This window comes from Crinia signifera, chromosome 3 (assembly GCF_055691185.1).
Source record: "Crinia signifera chromosome 3, ASM5569118v1, whole genome shotgun sequence".
Taxonomy (NCBI): Eukaryota; Metazoa; Chordata; class Amphibia; order Anura; family Myobatrachidae; genus Crinia; species Crinia signifera.
In genome coordinates, this window is record NC_139219.1 from 273863356 (window position 1) to 273874522 (window position 11167).

The 11167-nt window shown below is 44.4% G+C and overlaps 2 pseudogenes; one reads left to right on the forward strand and one right to left on the reverse strand.

Moving 5' to 3' along the window:
* Positions 1–5968: 5968 nt before the first annotated feature.
* Positions 5969–6087, reverse strand: LOC146065680 (5S ribosomal RNA; annotated as a pseudogene).
* Positions 6088–7755: 1668 nt separating this feature from the next.
* Positions 7756–7874, forward strand: LOC146066054 (5S ribosomal RNA; annotated as a pseudogene).
* Positions 7875–11167: the final 3293 nt, after the last annotated feature.

An 11167-nucleotide genomic window follows, 5' to 3' on the forward strand; every position in this document is an offset into this window, starting at 1 on the left:
TTGTTTTCACCACCTGTCCAGATCAGGAAGAGGTCGTCTATATAACGTACGTATAGGGCAATTGTGACCTTCCGTCACTTGGGTAAGTATCACTCCTTTTGTTTGTTTAGGTAACAGGTTAAATACAGCAGAACACAATGACTTCAACGTAATTTATTATAGCTCATATATTACCAATCAGTTACCGAATATAAATGAACAATTTCACCATTACAAACATTTTATTATACCGGAACGTGCAGCTGCTCCTCCGAACTTCAGTTCCCTTGGTACATGAAACGCATCAAATTACTGTAAATTCTATACCAACTATCAGATAAATTCATGCATATACTTCTATCATTTACTATTGGCAGTTTTCATGAATCCGAACTTACTACAATTTACTTATCTTAGAGCTGTTACTTTAGACTGTAATCAATATATTATTGCGCAATAATTTCCTACTTAATTTAAACAACTAAAGCGCTTCTTTACATTACAGAGTCCCTCCCTGTGGCCACTGTCCTAATAGGATGCAGTTCCTTTCCAAAAGTCTTGAATACGACTGCAGGAGAGTTCTCGCTATTCTCAAGTTTTACTCCCTTTTAGATGCGCACCGTGTAGACTATAATGATGCAGTTTTCTTGTGCCACTAAGAGGGAGAGAGTGCAGTTTTATTCTCCTCTGTGTAACTCTTACTCTAGCTAAAATGGCTGCTCCAACGGTTTTTCTAACTGGCTATCACTCTAGTAGACACGATATTAACTTGCTTGCTGCTAATCTGATGCAGTTTTTCTCTATCCCTGAAAGTCTCCTGATATGCTGCTAGCACTAATTCAGAGTGTCCCCTGGTGTCCCACCGGGTTTAACTCACTTCTCCTGTGCTGTTATATTTGTTTTTATTACCACTTTATAGGTCTCGAAAGGCATCCCCAGGCTGGATAAGCCGGGTTTCGCCATTACTTGCTTCTGTTTGCCACAAATGATGATACTGCTCAGCAATGCAGAGATTCCCTGGTTAAGATTGTGTTTGTGAAGCGTCTCCAGGCTTCTAAGCCGGGTTTATCTCCCCTTGTTCTGGTGTAATAATGCCAAAAGTTAGGAGGTTAAAGGAGATTCCCCTCAGTTTATGGCTATTGCTTAAATTACTATTGGGTGAGCGCACTGGGCTGTGGAATCCAGTGTCATATAGACTGCATAAACTCTGTGTCATTGCTCCTCCCTGTCTGGGCGTGTGGGATGCAGAGATTTGTGCACTCACCAGCTCCTTGCTTTTACTCTGGCTGCCAGATCCCCTCACACAGCTCCGCCTCTCCAGCACAGGCCTTCCCACGTCACCTGCATATGCCGCTTCCCACTTCAGCAGCGTCACCTTGCCCGAAGCACTGGACCTCACACAGATGGACTGCGGCTGCTGTGGATAGCCTCTGTACACGCCTCTGCAACACTCGCCGCAGGTAAGGCTCTCTCTGACTCCAGCACCGCTTCTGCTTCGGTCCTGATGCGCAGCTCTGCCTGCAATCTCTCCCTAAGCAGACTCTCCAGGGAACTGCCCAACAGCTTCAACAGCTCTTTTGTTTTAACCCCTTCCCATCATGCTACACTGTGCCTGTTTGCCCATGCTCCAGAAAACTTTATTTACAGTGTAACTTATGTCCACCTACAGACTCCCTGACAAGCAGGGACTTCGGCTTGGTCCTTTCACAAAGTTCATAGAAAAATGTTGAATAGACATAGTTTGTTATTGGGTGCACTAGCATCTTTAATAAAGTCCTTTTTACCTTCTATAAAGGTAGGCCCACAAGTAAACACAGGCATTTCATCTGTAAGAAAATGAATAAGAGTTCATCTCAGCTGCCATTTATCTACCTTATATAACTAACTACAGGGTATATAAGTTTGACCACAAATAATTTTTACATATGTACAATAACAGTGGTATAGGATGTCACACAATGTCTTCACTGTATGTGGTACTTCCTAGGATATGCTTCTCTTCATAAGCCGCCATCACCAGGTTGGCATAAGCTGGTGCCATGTTCGAGCCCATGGCGGTACCCTGGCGCTGTAGAAAGAAGCGGCCCTCGAAAAGGAAGTAGTTCTTAGTTAAAATAGTTTCCATCAAAAGCAGAATGAATTCTGTGGGTGGTCCCTCATAGACTTCACTGCAGCGTAGTGCTTCCCGGCATGCTGGGAGTCCCAGAGTGTGGGGAATGTTTGTATACAGACTTGTGACATCCAGTGTCACAAGTAGTGCCCCCTCAGGGACTTGCTGGAAGGCCTGTATCTTACGTAGGAAGTCACTGGTATCTGCTATGAAGCTCCTAATGCTCTTCACAACTGTTTGGAGGTAAAAGTCCACAAGCTGTGACAGAGGCTGACAAAGGGAACCCCTAGCCGAGATGATTGGCCTCCCGGGTGGCGTGGACAGTGAGTTATGCACCTTCGGAAGGGTATATAGAAATGGAATTCAAGGACATGGCTGTGTTAGGAATCTCGCCGTCTCTTCACTTATGTGGTAGGTGGTCTTTCCCAGCAGGATGATTTGGTCGATGAGACGCTTGAATCTCCAGATGGGGTCTGAATCGAGTAGTTCATAGCAGGTAGTGTCCGCTAATTGGGACATGGCTTCTGCGACGTAGTAGGATCTGTTCAGTAGGACAATGCCACCCCCTTTATCTGCTGGCCTGATAATCCGGTCGGCATCTTCAGAGAGTGATCTGATGGCCAGTTTCTGAGAGATTGTGGAATGAGATTTTCTGTTTCTCAATGTAGTCATTGGTATCCCTTTTCAGGATCCTATTGAAAGTGCTGATGGACGGGTTGGTTGAAGGTGGATCGAAAGTGCTCTTGCATCGGAGTGATGGCTTTGGTAGCAGTGTAAGGCTGGTCTCGTCTGTGTTTAATGGATGTCTGATGAAGTGGTCCCTAAGGCGTAGTTGCCTCCCAAGGCGAAACATATCAACTTGCCACTTGAATAAATCTTGTGTAAGAGTTGGGACAAATGATAGACCACGATTGAGGAGCTCCGATTCAGCAGTGGTAAGCGTGTGGTTGGATAGAATGAAGACTATCGTCCCATTGTTCACTTTGGGGGTCTTCATCTTCCCTCTCTTTCTCCCACCCCGGCGGGTGGGTCGTAGAGGTTTTTTGGAGGGCGGCGGTTTCTTTCTCCCCTCGCAAGGTAGTTGGGAGGTGGGTTATCAAGCACAGCGGTTTCCGAGTCACTTGCCGATGTCTGGGACTGCGTCTCAATGTCTGTATAGTGGGCCGGGGGTTTCCTACCTCCTCCCCTCCACTGTTGTTGCTGCCAAAATCTCCTGGGTTCTATCCTTGAATACCACGGGTATACTCTGCTTTCTTTATAGTCTTGTTTAACAAGCTTATATTTCTGCTTTTTGAATTGGCTACCCCTGGGTTAGGGTGTAGTATGGGCCCCAAATTATAATTTTTCACCTGGGCTCACCACCCACAAGTTCCACCACTGAGCTTCCCCAAGCTTTGCATGAGAAAGTTATGGCAAGTAATGGCCCCCATACTTCAGCAATCACAATTAATTGCTTCTCAGATCCAGTGTTTTTTTTTTTTCAGATAAATGGTTTCTTCAATTTATTTGACTTGCCCACACATTACAGATTTGTTTCAGTGACCGGCAGATTTTTCCTGTTACATTGCCCACACATACAAAAATGAAACTCCAATAAAACCAGATTTTTAAACATGTTTAAAAATCGGATTCAGCAATCAATTGGCGATCCCTATTCACTTTTGATTGGGATCGCCAAAAGGAGGAGCCCACACATTAAAGAATAATTGTGACAATCATCTCACAATTAATTGCTGATGTATGGGGCCCATTAGACAGGCAACTGAATCCTCCAAGGAATGTTCAGAAGGGGGAATTCCTATATAGTATAAAAACATCTGATTTCAGAGGATTTATGGATTTACTGTTGATAAATATGTCCCTATGTCTTCTTCTGGGTGAATTATGGAACGATATTTTATGTTACTAAAGCAGATCTGGAACATTCCATGTTCTTTAACATATTGTACAGTTGTGCAACATGTGTTGGTTTCCTGATTGATAGTGACGGTGAGGACAGTAATTCTTTAGGGTACTCTAAGCAGCTAAGCCCTTCAGTGTTTCTTACTTCATAGAAAGTAGGAAGAGCAGAAATTGCAGACAAGTGTTACTGTTTGTTTCACATTGTTTCAAATGTTTGCATTTTGTGGTTTGTTAAAAATATAAAATACAGATGGGGCTGGCTTCATCTTTGCAGGGCTGGCGTTTCTAACGCCAGCCCCGCCAACCCCGTCATCACGCCATTCCCACCAGGGGGCACGCACACACGAGGCGCTCACGGAGCCCCATGGGCAACTGAGCCTGCCTCCGGTCCGTGCCGCCTCTCAAAGATAAAGCCGACTCCATCTGTATAATATAAATATTATTCTTTATGCAAACAGTATAATAAAGGATATTTCAGGCTTAGGAATATAGGCTCTTATTCAGATCTAATCGCAGTACAAATTTGTTCTCAAAATGGGCAAAACCATGTGCACTGCAGGTGGGGCAGATGTAACATGTGCAGAGAGAGTTACATTTGGGTGGGGTGTGTTGAAACTGAAATCTAAATTGCAGTATAAATTGCAGGGTAAAAATAATCCAGCCAGTGTTTACCCTGCACAGAAACAAAATAACTCACACAAATCTAAAGGCCCCCATACATTAGGCCGACTTGTCCTTAGGACAAGTCGGACCCAATTCTCCTGTGAGCCGCCCGGGAGTTCCCCGGGAGGCTCACATACAATTTGGCACTTGATGAGCCAAATTGGACATGTGATAAATTACTTGCGATTTATCACATGTCGGGGAGCAGGGGGCGGGGCGGTGAGGTGCAGGGGAATGGCCAGTCATTTGACAGGTTTTTAAAAAATCTAATACCCGCCACTGCGCGTCCCGTCCCGCAGCGCTGCTGAATGAGAGACTGTGATCATCACACCGCCGGCCAGGTCAGCACTCACCAGCACCGCCAGCCAAGCGCTCAGGGACCCGCTACCCGTCACACTGCTCCCCCGGTCAGTCTGCATGCATATGCCTGTCAGGTGGGCAGGCATATGCATACAGGGAGGTCGGACGTGATCGTACATGCTGACCGTCCGACCTCCCTGATCCGGTCCGATGCGCACGGGACCGCGCATCGGATCGGATCAGATATCAAACACCTGCGATTTTGGGCTGATTTCACCCGGTTATCGACCCAGTGTGCCGAAATCAGATGAAATCGTCCCAAAATCGCATAGTGTATGGGGGCCTTAACTCTCTTTGGGGCAGATGTATTAGCTTGGAGAAGAGATAAACTGGAGATAAAGTGGAATGAGATAATGCACCAGCCAATCAACTCCCAACTGTCATATTTAAAACACAGCTGATTAGCTGTTGCGTTATCTTCTTCCACTTTATCTCCAGTTTATCTCTTCTCCAGGCTTAATACATCTGCCCCTTTATACGTTACTGAAAAAGATAGTCTAGAAAGAGAGACTAAAAGAGAACCGGTAGGTTTTTTTGGGGCACGCTTTGTAATGTAATCGTATGGATAAATGGGTGTTAAATGATAGTAAATAAAATATAACTTTTAATGTTTAAGCTTTTAAAATAGATTGCGTTTACAAATACTGTAGACACACCTAGTGTATACCTGTTAGAGTCTAAATGTATATATATCTCCTGCCGGTATTACGGCCATTCACATATAACTAATTTTAGTGCGAAAATGTTTTAAGACACTGCTTGCCAAATATCATTCTTTATATATAATCTGGTAATGGAAAACAATCATGACACTGGACACATCCCACCACCACTGGGTCTTATCCTACAGTGTCGGCGTAGTTAGATCAGACAAGGAGAGAGGGAGGAGGAGGAAAAGTAAAGAGTATTGAGACTGCACCCATGCAGTAGTGACAGACATACTGTCCCAGTTGTTAAATAAAGCACCGGATATTCCCTATTGGTCTCCCATATAGGTACTAATCCAGCCTTTCACTGCTTAGCTGCTGAGTTCGGATGGATTTCAGGCGATCCAGTGAAGTATGGCTGTATATCCCTGCCTGGTTATTTCCGGTGCCAGTAGGGGGTGAGTCAAGGTGGACTTCTGCTGTTCGGTCAAATCAGAGCAGAACAACCCTGTTACCTTTGGGCATTGCAGGGGTGGTCGCACAGACTGGGTGAATGAGAGAGCCACGAAACAAAGGAATATTATGGGAGTTAAAAACACACACCCCTGTGACCAAGCTACCTGCGAAACACGTGTCAGGACACACGTGGTCACATGCCCCCCACCACTCCCACCTGTGCCGGCAGAGAGAGGAGACGCTGACGGTATTACCTTCTATCCGTCCTCTCATTCACAACGCCACAGCAAAAATTTCCATCGGTGGAACCCGCTCACTGAAGGAGACACAGCAGCGGTGACCCCTTCCCTTATCCAATCTCCCTGGATCGGACTACCTATACCGCTGAACCACCGCCGGTCGCAGCCGGCTTAGGTAACGGGGGAAACCCCTCACATCTCTGTCTCCCGCATAACTGTCTCTTAAAACCTATTAAGAGCTTATAGATACTATTACACTTGCCAATGAGATTTACGTTATTTCTATGTAAAATAATGTCATACTATTTATCTGTAGTTATGTATCTCCCTGTCAGCGAGCGGTGTTAATTACTATTGTTACCACGTCTCCCTGCCTTGTTTCAATTCTAGACAACTGTCTGTATTTGAACGTACTGCGCCGGAATCGGCAACTTACATGTTTATTTGCCCTTACTCTCATGCTTCCTGGGAGACTTTTTTCATGTACCATCAACACATTTGTTACTCCGCTCAACTATAAATAATTAGTAACCACCTGATTGGTAGATCTGTCTGTCTATCATCCAGGCAAGATAATTAGGAACGTGTGAGTTTAACGATTCCACTGCTTCTGTGATTGTGTCACACTGCTCAAAAACTATAAATAACTTTGTACCTTACGTGTTATTTAGATGTTAATTATTCACCACCTCATCGATAGTTTTGATTGTTTAATCTATCATCCAGACAAGACATTTAGGAATTTGTGATTTGAAGGATTCCACTGCTTCCCTAATACCTATATCAGAATAGGCAGCACTACTTATAAATCTGTGGCAGCATTTGAGCATGTAACTCAGGATTTGACAATTACAGCATATACGTGGCCACACTCTGTGGTTTGTTGGGAGATTTTTTGTACATATTACTATACCGTATTTTTTCCCATTAAGTGCTTTACACTGTGTGAACAAGGACTGTACTGCAATTGTTCATAGTCCTAAAAATTCCCACTCAGCATTTAGATTCCCCGGTGTGCCCTTGGTGTTCAGGGTGATTATACACAGACACCAGGAACACATTTCCACCAGTTGGGACCGTGGGTACATTTATCATTTTTTCATTTCTTTCTCCTCTCCCTGTTTTTCATTTTTAGAGGAACTATCGCATAACCCCCTGACTCTCATCAACCATCCAATGCAAGCATGATGGTGGACAGCAGAGATGGGGATGATGTTTGTTAGCACCTCATTTTAACTCCCATAATATTCCTTTGTTTCATGGCTCTCTCATTCACCCAGTCTGTGCGACCACCCCTGCAATGCCCAAAGGTAACAGGGTTGTTCTGCTCTGATTTGGCCGAACAGCAGAAGTCCACCTTGACTCACCCCCTACTGGCACCGGAAATAACCAGGCAGGGAAATACAGCCATACTTCACTGGATCGCCTGAAATCCATCCAAACTCAGCAGCTAAGCAGTGAAAGGCCGGATTAGTACCTATATGGGAGACCAATAGGGAATATCCGGTGCTGTATTTAACAACTGGGACAGTACGTCTGTCACTACTGCATGGGTGCAGTCTCAATACTCTTTACTTTTCCTCCTCCCCCCCTCTCTCCTTGTCTGATCTAACTACGCCGACACTGTAGGATAAGACCCAGTGGTGGTGGGATGTGTCCAGTGTCATGATTGTTTGCCATTACCAGATTATATATAAAGAATGATATTTGGCAAGCAGTGTCTTAAAAATTTTCGCACTAAAATTACTTATATGTGATTGTGATTGGCCGTAATACCGGCAGGAGATATATATACATTTAGACTCTTACAGGTATACACTAGGTGTGTCTACAGTATTTGTAAACGCAATCTATTTTAAAAGCTTAAACATTAAAAGTTATATTTTATTTACTATCATTTAACACCCATTTATCCATACGATTACATTACAAAGCGTGCCCCAAAAAACCTACCGGTTCTCTTTTAGTCTCTCTTTCTAGACTATCTTTTTCAGTATATGTTCTGAACTTTCTTTGGGAGCACCACCAACCAGCAATTGCTTATCAGGCTTCTCCTGAAGAGCCATTTCTTATGTTGGTCCATATCAATTGTTACTCCTCATTTTGCAATTTAATACTATCTAAGCCTGTGCCAACCCACCCCCTATCTACCTTTATACGTTACATCTGCCCCACCTGCAGTGCACATGGTTTTGCCCATTTTGAGAACAAATTTGTACTGCGATCAGATCTGAATAAGGGCCATGGATGTAAAAAATTAGGTGGGGGAGATAGAGAAAAAAAATCACTTACTCAGAAACATAAATTGATTACTTGAATAATAGCATTGCTTATAATTATACTATACAGTATATGTATTAACGACAATATCTAATCTAACCAGTCAGTAGTATATATAAATATTTAAGACATCATAAACTCTACAGAAGCATAAGTGTTGTACTAATTCTATATTTTCCCATTGGAACAGCAGAAACATTTCCAGATTGATGCCAGGCAAGGTGTCTTCATTTATAGGAAGAGCGTCACTAGGGAGCACTGCCATCGCCAATGGCAAATGGCTTTGAGAACAACTCAATTGCTTCTCCATGGAACCAGCATTGTGCTTTCAGGGTTTCTGAACTGAAACTCGGCATGCAGAAGCATCACTGCAGAGACACCTGGAATGTCCTTTGGTTGTACTGGGCAAATATTCTGCAGCCTGTAGGGCCACCCGGAGTGTCCAAGGATGCAATGGCAATGTCTGATTATCTGTCTGCCTGCCTAAGGGTGTACTGTAGCTCAGTGTGTATGGTCTGAATCATGTATGTACTTAGCAGTTAGGGAGGAATAGACACTAGGATGTATCCCAATCCCTCCCCTAGTCCTGTGTGTTCTATGCTCCAGTGGACAACTCTCCTCCAGTGCTCATAAAAGTATATATCTCTATACATTACTTTTCAATGCTCCATAACAGGAAATGTACAACATTTCTCATCCAGCTTATGCTGCCTAATACAAACCAGCCTGTAGGTATACGTGTGCGAGCCATGCAGCCTCAGCTGCTACATCATGATTGATTTGTAGCAAGTTGTATAATGTTTAAACGTCCGCAGAGAGTACATTCTGGATGAAGTATAGAGGTCAAGTTATAAAAGAGAGGGAGCAGCTTTCATGTTTCCCTCATGTCAGTTCACAAGCAAATTGTTTTTCAAGGCACTTAAAGCTATGAGTGAAAATATATACAGTATGTATAAAACTGAATGGTTGAGTTTGATAGTGGGTGTAATTTGGGTTTAATCAAAAATCATATTATTTTTATGTGACCCTGGTGGTTCTAAGCTGCATGATGTAATCTGCATGACATGTGACTGCCAAGGCTGTGCCTGGAGGGCAGGCTGTAGAATATGTCCAATCATACCACAGTGCTAGCTATGGTAAGTGATGCAGATGTGGATAGACATGATGGCAAGGTGCCTGCATCCGTTGGAGGAAAAGCTTAGTTATATTTCTTCTACTAGAGACCTATCGTAGCAAACTATATGGATGTTCATATGGATCAGTGACATCAGTCAAATGTAGCTTGCAGGGGTGTAACTAGAACTCTGAGGGCCCCATAGCAAAATCTAGAAAGGGGCACCCCTCCCCCCAGTTGTCACTATAATGCCCCTTTGGAGGCAGAAGAAAGAGTGAGCGGCAAACACAGCACAGGATGGAGAAAAAGAGGAGAGAGAGAGAGAAGGGGAGCTTAATGGAGAGTGAAAGGGGTGGGGAGAGCACAGGAGTGAGAAATACAGAGCAGAGGATAGAGAGAGGGGTAAATGGAGGGGGAGCACAGGATCGAGAAAAAGAGAGGAAAGTAAGTGAGGGAGCGCAAGAGTGAGAGGTAAGGGGTGTAGGAGGATGGGGGAGAGGTGGGAGATTTGTGGTGCATAGATGGAGAAAAAGAGAAGATGGAAAGTAAAGGAGCGCAGGGGAGAGGGGGGAGCAAGGGAGAGAGAAAAATAAGAGATGGATATGGAGTGGGAGCATAGACGGAGAAAAAACGAGGAGAGAGTGAGGAGGAGAAAAAGAGAGAAGAGGCACTGGGGGTGGGAAACAGCGGGAGAGAGAGATAAAGGAGGGTGGTTGTTGGGGGGAAGGGGGGAGAGCCAGTCTGTGAATGGCATATTGTACATACTAATATACCCCACCTGCACTGCCCCCCATACAATAAAATGATGTGAACCTTTAAATTTGGGTCTCCTCAACAGCAGATAGGGCGGTGTGGCCGGGGATTCAGAAGTGTGGTCTGGAGCGAGTATGGGAGGGGCATCCTGTGCAGTGTGACGGTCAGAGGTCACGCTGTGCAGACCGCACCACTCATACCCGCTCCAGACTGCAGGGCCAGGGATCGGGAACACCTGGGAGGTGTTTTAGCGGGTGCTCAGAAGCTGCCAGCGCAACTAATTCTGGGATTGCAAGGTCCAATCCCGGGATTCAACTCCCAGTGTTTTTAGGGCCAAATCACAAAAATCCTGCTGATCCCGATCCCAGAATTTGCCACCCTAGTCTACAATTAATTTCCTAAATGGTCTGTCTAGTGTTAATAATGATTAGCTACAGTGATTCAAATTCCAAATTTCTGGATAGATGCAGAGTTGAACACAAGTCAATATTCATCGCCACTACAGATCCTGCTTTTTTTTGCAGTGCGCATGCTCTAGAGCAGTGGTCAGGGAACTTGGTCCTCATTACCCCACACAGTGCATGTTTTGCTGGTAACCCAGCAGGTGCACAGGTGTACTAATTACTCAGACACATTTTATAAGGTCCGCAGGTGGAGTTAATTA